The sequence below is a fragment of the Procambarus clarkii genome, chromosome 68 (assembly GCF_040958095.1).
Source record: "Procambarus clarkii isolate CNS0578487 chromosome 68, FALCON_Pclarkii_2.0, whole genome shotgun sequence".
Taxonomy (NCBI): Eukaryota; Metazoa; Arthropoda; class Malacostraca; order Decapoda; family Cambaridae; genus Procambarus; species Procambarus clarkii.
This window is the reverse complement of record NC_091217.1, coordinates 1790655-1807287: the sequence shown is the minus strand read 5'-3', so window position 1 is coordinate 1807287 and position 16633 is coordinate 1790655. Positions and strand designations below refer to the sequence as shown.

General features: G+C 39.5%; 1 protein-coding gene across 1 annotated transcript in view; it reads right to left on the bottom strand.

Moving 5' to 3' along the window:
• Window positions 1–15385, bottom strand: part of LOC123774651 (latrophilin Cirl) — a gene marked incomplete in the record, with an annotated part of 777474 nt that extends 762089 nt beyond the window's left edge. The window contains 1 exon segment of the mRNA XM_069310742.1: window positions 14986–15385.
• Window positions 15386–16633: the final 1248 nt, after the last annotated feature.

Genomic DNA, 16633 nt, shown 5'->3' with positions numbered 1-16633 from the left:
CCCCCGTCCCATCCCAAATCCTTATCCTGACCCTTTCCAAGGGCTATATAGTCGTAACGGCTTGGCGCTTTCCCCTGATAATTCCCGTCCCTTCACTTGATGCACCTTTTCACCTAGCAATAAATAGGTAGGCAACTGTTGTGGGGCTGCAAGGTCAATTGGCCCTGGTAGATCTCCATAAGCCTAGCTAACCGGCCTCTTGTACCCCGGCTATTAGGGAACCTTACCTTGAGGTTACCTTGAGGTGAGTTCGGGGTTCAGCGACCCCGGGGCCCGGTCGTCGACCGGGCCTCCTCGTTGCTAACCTTAAGGTCAACCATAAAGGAACTACCACCACACACAACAGTTCCCAGGCAAAAATGTCCAATTATTGCGAGAATTTTCAATTAGGGGCTAGAATAGGGTCGGAAAATAGTTTATTTCCTGAACAAATCTTTATGAAACATCAGATATTATAATTTTAAAATCAGCATCAAGATATTAGGCTACACTAAATCTTGTAATCATGTGACAACAGGAATACAAAAGCCTACACATCCTACCCAACATGCACAATATAAAATAAACAATACACATTCCTACACATGACTGGATCACATCAACGGTACATAGCCTCCCCCCAAATAACCGACTCAAAACAGCTACTTGACCGTGTCGTAGCTCAGTCGATAAAGGCAGCGTCTGGGATGATCTCGGACGTAGGTTCGAATCCTCGTCACGGCCTCTTGTGGATTTGTTCATAGCCACTTTTAGTCACTGACAGGATTAAGATGTGGTCCAGCCTCCTCACACATCATAATAAACCACTTTACATCTCTACAATTAACACAAGTATCATCCAACACACTTATAATATGTAATCAGAATCGACTATGTAGTATCTATTTATATAATCAAATAAATATCAGATAAGGAACCAAGTATCCCAAGGTTCCAGCACGCATCAGTCCTCAATCACCAACGAGATTGCATCCGTCTCTGCGGGTCATAGCCTATTTAATAATTCACTGTATCCTCTGTTGTGACACATGAAAATAGCACGTATAACTACCATATAATATCAGTTGCCTGTTGTCCTGTACATATTTTACTTCCATTGTGATACCGAAGGGGATTCAATAACTCCATCAGATGCCTTTGGGAGATATCATGCAGCTCACGAAACCCCATACTTGGCACATGCACTAAACTCCGCAATACGTATGGTATGAGATTTAAGAAGTCTAGTATGGCCCTTCATATTATATTATATTATTATTATTATTATTATTATTATTATACAAAATGAGATACCCAGGTCTCTCTTCCCCCCTCCCCTCACTTTCTCTCTCTTTCAGAAAATGCATTACTGTATTATGAATACCTGAAGAATTGCTAAAGAAAATAATTTTAAAAACAAATCCACGACTGAAGACTTAAAAATTGCAGGAGGTAGCTGTAGAATTTATTATCTTAAAGGTTGATAATGGTGCCAATCCTGACTGGGCTATGAATCTATGACACTAACATACCACAAAAGGTGTTGCAACCACCTCTGGTTGTTTGTAGGGACCCTCAAGCCTCGAAAAAGATATGCAGCACCCGGGGGAGCCTTGTCGAACTCCCACATGCGCTAGCACAAATTATCTTCTACCACCAGATCCCAAAATACATGGAATCACAGTACAGTGTATCTCCATAACCCCGGACGACATGGGTTCAGAACAGGGCGCTCTTGCCTGTCACAGTTGCTGGACCACTATGACATGGCCTTAGATGCTATGGAAGACAAGCAAAACGCTGATGTAATTTACACAGATTTCGCAAAAGCCTTCGATAAATGTGACCATGGTGTTATTGCACACAAAATGCGTGCAAAAGGTATTAGCGGAAAAATAGGCAGATGGATCTACAATTTCCTGACTAATAGAACCCAATGTGTAATAGTCAACAAAATAAAATCCGGACCATCAACCGTGAAGAGCTCAGTCCCCCAGGGTACTGTACTTGCTCCAGTACTCTTTCTCAAACCCATATCGGACATAGACAAGGACACAATCTATAGTACTGTATCATCCTTTGCAGATGACACTAGGATTTTTATGAGAGAAGACAACATAGACAGCACAGCAAACCTCCAATCAGATGTAAATCAGGTCTTTCTGTGGACTACAGAAAATTATATGGAATTTAATGGAGATTAGTTCCAACTCTTGGGCTATGGAAAAAATGAAAATATAAAAGCAGAAACCACGTACAAAACGCAGTCAAATCATAACATTGAACGAAAAGGCAAATAAAGAATTTGGATGTACTGTACTCATGTCGGAAGACCTTATCTTTAAAGAACACAATAAAGTAGCCGTCACAACTGCAAGAAAAATGACAGGTTGGATAACAAGAAATTTTCAAACTACAGATGCTATACCAATGATGATACTCTTTAAAACGCTAGTGCTCTCTAGAGTGGAATACTGCGGCACAATGACTGCCCCTTTCAAAGCTGGAGAAATTGTTGACCTAGAGAGCGTGAAAAGATCCTTTACTGCTAGAATCCACTTGGTAAAACATCTAAACTATTGGGACCGACAAAAGAGCCTAAATCTGTATTCTCTTGAGCGAAGGCGGGAGAGATACATAATAATTTACACGTGAAAAATAGTAGAGGGGATGGTCCCAAACCTGCACACAGAAATAACATCACATGAGACCAAAAGGCATGGCAGGATGTGCAGAATACCCCTGTTGAAAAGAAGAGGTGCAATAGGTACTCAGAGAGAACTTTATCAACATCAGAGGCCCGAGACTGTTCAACACGCTTCCACCACACATAAGGGGCACAACTGGCCGACCCCACACAGATTTCAAGAGAGAATTCGATAAGCACCTCCAAAGGATACCTGATCAACCAGGCTGCGAGCAGCCGCATCCAACAGCCTGGTTGACCAGTCCAGCAACGAGGAGGCCTGGTCGACGACCGGGCCGCGGGGAAGCTAAGCCTTGAAAACACCTCAAGGTAACCCCTTCTATATTATATATATATATATATATATATATATATATATATATATATATATATATATATATATATATATATACATACACATATATAATTTTATTGATAACTAAATCAATAATTCCTATTCCAATTGTAATAATAATATTTCAAATAAACCAATTGGAAATTTTTTGAAAATAAAGAAAATCACTCGGCCTATTAGGCAAATCGGTCCTTGCATAGTAGGCCGATTAATGTCCTCTGGCTACTAGGTACAACATATATATATAACTGTAAGCTCTTATGACCCTTTAGACTTCGAACCTAGGCTGCCTGGGGTAGCACCCCCACTGTGAGTTGAATAGTATGAACATTGTAGCGGAATCCCCGGGCTTAAATGTTCTCATAATCCATCCTATCACTTTCCTGGCTGACGCTATATTTGCTGGTTATGCTCATTAAACGTCACGACTTCAGACATTATTTTCCCCAGCACTTTTACACGTTGTTTTCCATCTAGGAGTAGATCTGATTGTGTCTTGTAACCTGTATTTTGTTTTGTGTGCTAAATTTTCCCATACTTAAGTACCTGGAATTTATCACTGTTAAAGATCATGTTATTTTTTATTGCCCAATCGTATACTTATATCAATTTGTAGTTTTTCAATCTCTTGTACAAAAATCTTTTTTATGCTGATTTTCGTATTATTTGCAAGGGATGCGAGAATCACCTTAAGGTAACCTCAAGGTATGACACGACGCTGTGACTTGTATTTTTGTTTAAGATTCATAACCGAAACACAAATGCACAGTGAAGTTTTATATAAAACATTAACAAATGTGTGATAGACAGTGATGGGCCGAGTGAATTATTTTACCTAGCTAGAGCTATTTGTTGCTAAACGACAGACACAGTAATGGGTGGAGACGCAAGCTGGTCCATACATGGGATGCCAGGCAACGATATCATTATTTTTCCCACTCAAATGACACTTTTTCACTGACTCAAATGACAGCAATGCCCATCATATTATATACATTATATATATATATATATATATATATATATATATATATATATATATATATATATATATATATATATATATATATATATATATATATATATATATGTAGCGTCTCTTGTAATTACCCCTTTTTTTCTCGTGCCATCATTTTGTAAGCTTAACAGTTTGACATCAGCGGTGTTGTTAAAAAAATACAAATTTTGTAACCTTCGGTTGCCATTTTTTTTTTGGGTGGGGGGGGGGGGGGGGGTTTGCTTGTACCTTTCCAAAAGTATTGTCTGATGTCGGACCATTAACTAACAGACCTATAATGATTTCTTGCGCATCAAGTGTCAGCCATAAAAGTTGTCGTAGTTATTATTCAGGATAGTTTGTTCGACCCCGTTCCCGCCAAGTGTCGCAGCCTGTATGTGTCAAGCCTTGGATGATGTACTTATGTAAGTAGGAGTGACTAGTCGAATAACTGAAATTCGGTTATTATTCACATCCAGCAAAACAATTGTTCTACGGAGTTTCTGTTGAAATTGAACTCGCTAACAGTCAAAGGAATGAAGTTGCCTAAGATAATGATTTACAAATATAATTACAAAATAGAAAGGGACAAAAATAATTTGAATTTATGACAGCCATGACAAGCACCGATAATAATATTTACCTCACAAAGGTATACTAATATTGTCATATATATATATATATATATTATATATATATATATATATATATATATATCGTACCTAGTAGCCAGAACGCACTTCTCAGCTTACTATGCAAGGCCCGATTTGCCTAATAAGCCAAGTTTTCCTGAATTAATATATTTTCTCTAATTTTTTTCTTATGAAATGATAAAGCTACCCATTTCATTACGTATGAGGTAAAAAAAAAATTATTGGAGTTAAAATTAACGTAGATATATGACCGAACCTAACAAACCCTACCTAACCTAACCTAACCTATATCTATAGGTTAGGTTAGGTTAGGTAGCCGAAAAAGTTAGGTTAGGTTAGGTAGGTTAGGTGGTCGAAAAATCATTAATTCATGAAAACTTGCCTTATTAGGCAAATCGGGCCTTGCATAGTAGACTGAGAAGTGCGTTCTGGCTACTAGGTACGACATACATATATATATATATATATATATATATATATATATATATATATATATATATATATATATATATATATATATATATATATATATATATATATATATATATATATATATATATAATATTATGAAACTGTATTACCGACACCGCAGGACAAGGCATGTTAGGCGACGAGGGAACGTCTGCAGGCTGCGGAGGGAACATGCCAGAATTTACGCGGAGAATTTTGTGGAGAGCGAAACAATTTCGCGGTGTGAGAGCTGTTTATTGGAGGGGGATGGCGCATTACCGGAGGACGGGAGAGACACGCTTAACATGCTCCATTTTGACTTCTCTGTTGCTTTTACTGGAGTCGAGGGATATAATATAGCATCACTGCCGACAATGTTGGGTGTGATCAACACGAGGTATGTACTGTAGTGAGAATAAGATAAATGTGTTTCTAAAGATCAAAACCTTCAGATTTGTTGATAACAGCTTGCGCTTTCATTATGAACACTGGTTCCATTCCTAATGAACCTTATTAATTAAAATAATAATAATAATAATAATAATAATAATAATAATAATAATAATAATAATAATTAAAAAGGCAGGAGGTAAGGAAATAAAAGTGATGGGTAGCCTAATGGTTGTTCCGTCGTATATACCCGCAACTTACATATTTTAGCATGTAAAATACTGAAAAGATTGGTTTCTTTCCTTCTCTCAGTACAATGCATGAACTGTATTACACCACTGTTTCACACAATGACGTCTGACATATTTCGACAAATGTGTCAAACTCGGCCAGAATATGACACCTTCATTTGTTTGCGGGCTGCTATAAACTTTCTAGCCCTACTAAGCTAACTGATGCAAAACCCAAAATCTGTGAACAGGCTGAGAAGGAAGGTATCCTCTGGAACCAAGTTATAAATGCACAAGGAAAGTGTTTGCATGCGAATTTGCCCATGAATTCCCTGTGCAAGTTACTCTTCTGTATAAAATAACAGAACATTTGCATATCACTTAGCCTAACCCTGAAGCAACAGGGTAAACAAGCTTTTGAATACCTGGTTAAAGGAAAAATATTTGAAAACAAGAAGACCCATTAGGTTGTGCTGATCTATGTAGTCAGCTACTGGCCTGGGATACTTTAATAGCAATACTCTTATCTAGTCTCAGAACGCGTAATGGCAATACTATTATCTCGGATTAGAACACGTAATGATAATAATATTAGAACACGTAATCTTCTTCTCTTGAGAAGAACGTTATGATGATAATATTAGAACACGTAATGATAATAATATTAGAACACGTAATGATAATAATATTAGAACACGTAATGATAATAATATTAGAACTAATTGAGGTAAATACTGTTATCGGGGCTTTTCATGGCTGTCACAAATTCAAATAATTAGTTTTTGTTTTGTTTTGTATTAGTGGTGGCTTGCCAAAAGGATTCACTGTAAGCTACATCCTACTTATGATGAAATTAAACCAATAGCCTCGTAGAACGAAGTGAGACCAGCTCATGAACACAAGGACTGTGACAGTCACTATAACTAATCTCGCCTGAGGGATGGCGAGTTGCTAGATGTTCTAACGTGTTATAAATAACATGAAAACTGACACTGTAATGTGTTCTCGAGTTCACACATATTTATGAGTTCCCTGGACAAGTGATGTACATGGCGACGGACATGCAAAGAGGAATGTTGCAAATGGCAGGCGACCACAAGCAACAAGAAATACCTATTACAGTAATGAAAATTACAATGGAACTAATACAGGTAATATTATTGTTACTAAAATTACTTTAATTTCGATGTTCTTAAAATCATATTAAAATCATAGAAATAAATATAAAATAAAAGAATAAAAATAGATACTAATGTACAGTACTATTATTATTATTATTGCACTGATAAATCACATTATATATGTATATATATATATATATATATATATATATATATATATATATATATATATATATATATATATATATATATATATATATATATATATATATATATATATATATATATATATATATATATATATATATACGTACAAACTCTAGCCTACTATTTAACACATTCCACTTATAGACGTACCAAAGGAAAATTTGTAGGCTGTCTAGATCGATACGTATTTACTATTGCTTCAACGTACTTATTACTTCATATTATTGATTTTAATGCCAGTGAAAAAATCTGAAGTTGTATTACTATGAATATCTTGTTAATGTCGGTACAGTACTATTATAAATTAGTAATTTGTTGTAAAAAAATGAATTTAATCTGAATTTGAAAATGTACCTAAATTACACGTGGAATTTGCGCTTGAGCGTCCTCTTAAGTTAATTTTGTTTGACTGGTGCAGTTGATCCTTAGGCTACCATAGAGATTCCAATACTCTCTCTCGCTTTAGCTATTTCAACTTAGTTTTCACAAGCCTACTGTAGTTTATCCATGCAGTGAACAGGCTTCTCCTAATGTCTAAAGGCCTATTGAATAATAAGAGTCAGTCTCCTTGTTTAGTCACTCCCATGCCATTACGGGCTATTCATGCCCGTGCCACCTCCTGGTTGGCTTAATCTTAATCAATCAATCTCCTATGCCAGACTGCCTCTCCCCCCCACCTCCCTCCCCCCCCCCCCGTCTCTCTCTCTCTCTCTCTCCGCGTGCCTCTAATCCTTTCCACCACCACCCACGGGATGGGGCGGTGGTGGAAAGTTAATTTATTTACTATGACATTAAATTAAATGAAACCTCACTCCCCTTGTCGTTTTCTTGGATCATATTCCCCTTGCAATTCTTCTTTTCTCCCATGGTATGAGGTTCAGGTCTTAAGACGTCTAGCTAAGCAGCTCGGGTCTTCTTGTTCTGAGATGAATGTTCTCTGACCATTTCTTAAGGTTATTTGCATGTCTGGTCAGGTACAGACTGCATGCTCGTTTCTGTGAGGCATACTCGAGAACCAGCTTTAGGTATAGGGGTATACAATGTAGTGAAATTAATTCTTATTTTGGTTTCGCAAATAAAGTAACCAGTCCTCCTAAAAAGAACTTAGTTTTTCACTCGAATGCGTTACATAAGGCCAAAAATTACCGTACTAGAAAATGGAAGCGGCTGGCGAAACTGACGTAGTCCCGTTTTCTGTTTTGGGTGCTCTGGTAGGTTAAGAGAAGCCACTTTAAATTTACCGTTTTCTTGACGTTGGGAAACCTTAGGAGGCTGGGCTGAATAAAGATGCTACCCAGTAGAAATGTACCCCGAGAGCTAGTTTCGATTTGACATACGGTCTACCATGCTGGTATTGTATACCCCAAGGTGAATGTGCACTCAAGTTGCATTTGCAGGCATTGGATTACTGCTCCTGGTCCTTATCTATTGGTCATCAACTGACTAGTGCATGACTTAACTCGCGGGTTTGTCATAGGTATATTTTGAGATGTGAAATATAGTATCCTAGTTATTCTATATTTGCCTCTTAATTATTAATTATTTATTACTTTGAATCTCAACTTTATTTTAAATCACATCATTAAACTTTTTCACTTTACATATATTAGTTCAGACAGTGCTTAATTTGTGAATTTTCATGCAACGAGTAGTGTAACAAGTACAGTATATATATATATATATATATATATATATATATATATATATATATATATATATATATATATATATATATATATATATATATATATATATATATATATGATGTTGAATATGACCGATTGGGTAAGATTAATGTGTTAGGTTACACTCGTTCCAACAATATTTTGTTTTTACTTCAGAATTTAACCCTAAACATGCCGCTAAAGATTACATATCTCAGCCCAAAGTGCTGATCCAGTTCGTCCTTTTGAGATGTATCTTTTTCTTGTCTCAATAAACATGAACAAAAATAATGTACTAAATTGCCCAAACCTAACCTAACCGAAGACCCACGAATAGAAAACGGGACAAGTTCCGTAAAATGATGCTACTAATCTTAGTTACAAAATGTTTGTATTACTAATATTAATCCAATAATCTGTTACATTTTATAATAGGCCTAGCTTATGCATACGGTATTGCAGGTGGGGTAAAGGATGATTTTTGTACCCAAATTCCTCGACAAATTAACGCACTTTATTGGATGGTAAATAATTGAAAATATATACAATATCCAACTGACACGAATGTAAAATATTAGTATGAAATTAATATTAAAATTTCCGATTCAGCACTATGGAATGTAGTCCAGCTTGCATGCATAAATTATTACTAGAACAAAATAACATAAAAAGGTATAAATATTAATAGCATTACAAATAAAAATCTGTTGTAATGACATTAACATCAAGAGTGTTATTTTATAAACAGTAGAGAAGATTTGGTGTTTCATGGACGCTATGGGAATTTTGTTAAAACACCTTTTTCGCCCAATAACGAGCAACCATACATGGTTTCTGTCTTTAGCCGGTCTTTTAGCTTTTTGGACAATGTGTACGTTTGCGAACTGTACTGAATAGGGAGTACTGGGAGCCGGTCGGCCGAGCGGACAGCACGCTGGACTTGTGATCCTGTGGTCCCGGGTTCGATCCCGGGCGCCGGCGAGAAACAATGAGCAGAGTTTCTTTCATCCTATGCCCCTGTTACCTAGCAGTAAAATAGGTACCTGGGTGTTAATCAGCTGTCACGGGCTGCTTCCTGGGGGTGGAGGCCTGGTCGAGGAGACACTAAAGCCTCGAAATCATCTCAAGATAATAAATACTGTTTATTTTTTTATGATTTAAATTTGAAAGTAAAATGTCTGCTTTCTGCTAGTAGGATGGTTGTGAATGGACAGATAAGCAGTCTGCACAAACGAGTCTACTACATTAACACAAGGTTAATGATTAGAAAAAAAGTTAAGTACTGTACTTAACAAAATATTTTTAGTAAGGTTTAAGGTAGAATCTGATGATCTTCGTTACATTCTCAAGATAATCAGTCCAATCCATGCTACGACCTGTGTAATAATTTGAAGAGCTCAGGGCTCAGTCATGCATTATTACTTATTTTAGTCACAGAAGAGGGTAGGAAGCTTGTTGAGAGTTGTAGCCCTACTGAAAACCTTTTTCTTGCTATCTATTTCCTTTTTATTGGTATATATAAATTTGTAGTATTTATTATACAATTCAGAAACAACAGTGAACTTAATTTTGCAGGTGATAAACACTGTTGGAATTAGTGTACCCCGCGCTTCTAGGAAGTTTCGCTAACATGGCTTCGTCAGTAGCCTTACCATGTGATGGTTTTGGGGCTTAGCGTCCCCGCGGCCCAATCACTGCCCAGGCCTCCTGGTTGCTGGACTAATCAACCAGGCTGTTGGACGCGGCTGCTCGCAGCCTGACATGTGAGTCACAGCCTGGTTGATCAGGCATCGTTTGAAGGTGTTTATCGAGTTCTCTCTTGAACACTGTGAGGGGTCGGCCAGTTATGTCCCTTATGTGTAGTGGAAGGATGTTGAACAGTCTCGGGCCTCTGATGTTGATAAGAGTTCTCTCTCTCTCAGAGTACCTGTTGCACCTCTGCTTTTCAACAGGGGTATTCTGCACATCCTGCTATGCCTTCTGGTCTCACGTGGTGTTAGTTCTGTGAGAAAGTTTGGGACTAGCCCCTCTACTATTTTCCACGTGAAAATTATTATGTATCTCTCTCGCCTGGGCTCAAGAAAATACAGATTTAGACATTTTTGTCGTTCCCAATAGTTTAGATGATTTACTGAGTGGATTCTAGCAGTAAAGGATCTCTGCACGCTCTCCAGATCAGCAATTTCTCCAGCTTTGAAAGGGGCTGTCATTGTGCAACAGTATTCCACTCTACAGAACACTAGCGTCCTTAAAAGTATCATCGGTATAGCATCTCTGGTTTGAAAGGTTCTTGTTATCCAACCTGTCATTTTCCTTGCAGATGTGACGGTTACTTTATTATGTTCTACTTTAGAGGTAAGGTTTTCCGACATGAGTACTATACACCTAAATCCTTTACATTGCTTTTTCGTTCTATGTTATGATTTGACTGTGTTTTGTACGTGGTTTCCGTTTTAATATTTTCATTTTTTTCCATAGCGCAGGAGAAAGAACTTATCTTCATTACACACATTATTTTCTGTAGCCCATAGAACGACCTGATTTACATCTGATTGGAGGTTTACCGTGTCCTCTATGTTGTCTACTCTCATAAAACTCCTAGTGCCATCTGCAATGGATGATACAGTACTATAGATTGTGTCCTTGTCTATGTCCGATATGAGGATGAGAAAAAGTACTGGAGCAAGCACAATACCCTGGGGGACTGAGCTCTTCACGGTTGATGGACCAGATTTAATTTTGTTGACAATTTCACATTCTCCCAGCGAGTATAAGAAATATTGCCGAAACAACCGTGGACATCTTTAAGAGAAAACTAGATAATTTTTTCCAAGGAGTGCCGGACCAACCGGGCTTTGTTGGATATGTGGGCCTGCGGGCGGCTCTAAGCAACAGCCTAGTGGACCAAGCAACTCCCAGAACCCCATCAAGCAGGTAACATTGGGTTCTGTTGGCCAGAAAATTGTATATCCATCTGCCTATTTTTCCGGTAATTCCTTTTGAACGCATTTTGAGTGCAATAACACCATGGTCACATTTGTCGAAAGCTTTTGCGAAATCTGTGTAAATTACATCAGCGTTTTGTTTATTTTCCATGGCATCTAATGCCATGTCATAGTGGTCCAGCAACTGTGATAGGCAAGAGCACCCTGTTCTAAAACCATGTTGTCCAGGGTTATGGAGATGCTGTAATTCCATGTATTTTGTTATCTTACTTCAGAGCGTTCTTTCAAAGATTTTTATGATGTGTGATGTTAGTGATATCGGTCTGTAATTTTTGGCCTCTGCTTTATTTCTTCCTTTATGGAGTGGTGCTATCTCTGCTGTTTTTAGTATGTCAGGGATAACGCCAGTATCTAGGTCGTCTCCAAAGAATGTGAAGTGTCCGCGATAGTTTTTTTTTGTCAGTTCGTGATGAATACAGAGTTCCAAGAATCAGGGCCTGGTGCAGAGTGCATACGCATACTGTTTATGGCTTCTTTAAAATCCCATGGGGATTTGTTGACCTTCTTATCTTGAGGTTATCTTGAGATGATTTCGGAGCTTAGCGTCTCCGCGGCCCGGTCCTCGACCAGGCCTCCTTTTTGTTACACCCCCCCCCCCCAGGAAGCAGCCCGTAGCAGCTGTCTAACTCCCAGGTACCTATTTACTACTAGGTAACAGGGGCATCAGGGTGAAAAACTTTTTGCCCATTTGTCTCCGCCTCCACCGGGGATCGAACACGGAACCTCAGGACTACGAATCTGAAGCGCTGTCCACCCAGCTGTCAGGCGCCTTGGTGGCAGCAAGTCACTCCATTATTTACTTGGGTTAATTCAATCTCGGCAACACGTCAACATATTCATACTTGCTTTATCTTACCCACACCATAATTAACAGATTTGTTAACTGCTCCGACACTAATAAAAGTTCTTTCTAATGTCTCCTTGATTCATTTGGGTACTCAATTTCCACCTGTCTCTCCTAGTGAGTGTACTACTCGTGTAAAATAAATTATCTTTATCTATCCAATCAATTCCTGAGAATCTTGTATGGGGTGATCATGTCTCCCCTAAGTTTTCTGTCTTCCAGCGACGTGAGGTTTAGTTCCCGTAGTCTCTCCTCGTACTCAGCTAGTTGTGCTTGTAGGGGTTGAGCTTCGGCTCTTTGGTCCCGCCTCTCAAATGGCAAGCTTATACACCTCAGCTGGGGTACTCGTCTGGTAGCATACGTCTGTGTGTGTGTGTGTGTGTGTGTGTGTGTGTGTGTGTGTGTGTGTGTGTGTGTGTGTGTGTGTGTGTGTGTGTGTGTGTGTGTGTGTGTGTGTGCGCGCGCGCGCGCGCGCGCGCGCGCGCATGTGTATGTACTATTTGTATTTACCATTTGTGTCTGCAGAATAGAGCTATTAGCTCTTGGACCCCGCCTTTCTAACCAATCTATTTTTCCTCTATTATGTCTATTGCATATATTTCTCTTTTAACACACATCCCCAGGAAGTAGCCCATAGGAGCTGTCAAACTCCTAGGTGCCAATTTACTGCAAGGTGAACAGGTGCATCAGGATTAAAATAAACTCTACCCATTTGTTTCCTTATGAACTGACTGATGAGTTATTCTTGAGGAAAACAAATACTGATCAGTTTTCTTGTATTTAATATATCTTATATAATCTGATGTATTAACCACTTCTAAAACTTGCTTTTATTTCACTAACTGTCGTTAAAAATCTGTACATTAGTAAACAGTCGTGCCCCAGAATATGTAATTACCTAAGTGTAATTAACTAAGTGTAGTTACAGGATGAGAGCTACGCTCGTAGTGTCCCGTCTCCCCAGCACTCTGTCATATAACGCTTTGAAACTATTGACGGTTTTGGCCTCCACCACCTTCTCACCTAACTTGTTCCAACAGTCTACTACTCTATTTACGAAAGTGAATTTTCTTATATTTTTCGGCATCTTTGTTTAGTTAGTTTAAATCTATAACCTCTTGTTCTTGAAGTTCCAGGTCTCAGGAAATCTTCCCTATCAATTTTATCAATTCCTGTTACTGTTATGTGTGAGTGTGTGCATGTGTGCGTGTGTATGTGTATGTGCGTGCGTGTGTGTGTGTGTTCAATACCATTTTGAATTCTGGGCAACCATGAAACACACACACAACCCAGCAGGTTTTCTTCCTATTGGGGCGTTCTATATGCTGCTATGGCCGCTATAGTGTTATAGCGGCCATAGCTGCTATAGTGTTATGTAGCACGATAGCTGCTATGCTGCTGTAGTGTTATATTCACTCAGGATGAGTGGCGCTGCCCAATAAACTTGCCCATCGGGGCAAAATAACAATTCACCCGCCGTTACTAGAAAGCTTCACCCGCAGTTACTCCCCAGTCCTCAACCAATTACTGAACACACAGGAGTTCATTGTCACTTGTAAACAAACGAATCCAAATAAGACCCGCACAACACCCTTGACAAAGGTTGCATATATCCATCAATACCGCTACGAAGCTCGACCGGTACAACCAACAGGTTGTATATCACTTCTGTTCAAACAAAACAGCCACTTTTGAAGACTTGCAACCTGGCACAATATTGAACGAGGGTGAGCGCGACCCTCACACCCCCCAACACACATCTCCTGAGTGCATCCATTGACTTAGGACCTGTTGCTTCACAGACTGCATCTTGCACACAACACGGGCCCCCAGCTGCATCGCCTCATTTTCTATCCAAAAGCAGCAACGTTATAAAAGCGAGATCAAATAAACTAATTAAAAAACACACAAGAAAACCAAACATATATAAACGTACTGCAGATAATGTAAAATTCAATTGCAAACATGCGCTTGCAAGCCTGCGTTCTTGAGACGGCAATATAAATCTAGCCGCGCAAGACTGTATCTTTAGAAGTTGGCTTATATCATTCCTTATCGTTAACGACAAAATATTATTCTCGCCAAACGAACCAATCTACTATTTTCTTATCGTGGTCGAGGCCAAGCCTCCCTCTTGGGGTGACATTATACTCAAATGACTTCAATTAAATTGAGGCGACGCAGTACAAGTTTTATTGTCAAGTAGGACTTGGGGTTCATGCCTCACACTGCTGGACCTCAGAGGCTGGCAACACAGCTCCTCCACCAGCCTCGTAATAACCCACACAGCCAATTCTCATAATTTTATCCCTCCCTTGAAATTTATCGTCGGTAGATTATCATACCTTCAAAATTTCCGAATAAAAGAAAAAAAAATCCGAATACAAATCAAATGGCAACATACCTTCATGACGCGAATATCCATGGCAATATTATCCAAGAGTAAATCCTTCTTCAGCACTTAAGACGCTCACTAAACAATCACAGATCAGCACAGTTCAACTTCACTATAAGCGCAGCAGCACTTCCAGCCCCCAGAGTACACACAGACCAGCCGCAGCATGGGACCCACACACACAACTTTACCCCCAGGCTCTCATTTTCAATTCAAGACACCCCCATCAGATCGCTCCACCAAACACTCGCAAATATTCACTAAACGTAACGCTCAACAACATCCGGAGAAATGACAACGGAATACGCGATTTAAAAAAAAAAAGGGAGGGAATGTTAGTAAAACTTGGATAAGAGAAGTCCGGGATGGCGGTACCCGACGGTGCGCTCCCGGGGCTGGCTCAGGCCTCACTGACTGACCCCACCAGGACCCAAGCTCACTTTTTGTCCCGACGCCCAACCCCTCAATATTTCCACACATTTTCCCCGCCCTCTCCTCATGTCTCAGCACTACGCCTGTATTTGATCTACAACCTTGTCCATCGCACGGGTTGTATGTTATACGTACTGCTATCTATATTCAAAAAGGGCATTAAAGAAAATGCGGTTTAATTCTGCGTTTGAAGTTTTCGGAATACCTCAATCTTCACTCCGCCCGAGGCGATGGGGGGTGCGGGGGGGAGGTGGAGGAACGTAAGCGCTCTGCTAAACGAAGGGAATTAGACTGTATGAGGCTTTCTCAAGTACTTAAAAAAGGTGCGTGTTATCCTTATCAAGAATAGCAAGATATACCTCGTGATTTCAGGCGGTTTATACTAGAGTAATACTTTACAAACTTCTCAAGTTTTGACCTTTGCCTCCGTGAGAGAGAACCAACCTACCAGACGGTCCAACACCCAGCCGCGATGCATAACTTTACTTTTTCTATAATTCACCCTAAATTACTGACAGCAAATGCATACTGTCACCACAAACCCTAACAACAGTGCACGGACGAGTGACATAAGAGGCGAAAAACAAACTGTACATGTAATATACATTTATGGAAATATGTGGGTGTTGGTAGTGTGTGGCAGGTGGCGGAAGGTTCTCCGGCGTAGCTTCTGGGCTCATTGGCTGGTGGGCCGCCTCGCCCCGCCCACCACGCGCACCTTCACAGTCCTCAACCCGCTCCTACTGACCTTTTTCTTCTCCATTATTAATAATGCAATTGCCTGCAAGAAATGCGAAGTCCTGGCATCTTAATAACAATCATTATTGCAAGGAGTTAATAAGAGGTGGAGTTCCCTCATTAAACAATTCCGTGGCAAGATGAGGAGGGTTGGGGGGGGAGGGAGTTTGTCCGCGCTGAGAGATGTGACGGTGGCTTAGTGTTGTTCTTGTTGTTGTTATAGATTCAGCTACTCGGAACAAGTTCCACGGGCTATGGTGAGCCCGTAACGTACCTGGCACAGGAGCGGGGCAAGTAGCACGGGCTATGGTGAGCCCGTAGTGGACTTACCTGGCACAGGAGCGGTGGGGCTTAGTGTTAGCTTCGCCGCTCCCTCGGTGCCTCCTGCCCAATTATAATCGCTACAGTACAGCTGCACATCTCAAATATTTTTTGGGAGAATAATCTTACTCTTCCATATTATTACTGACTTTACAAAAAAATACGG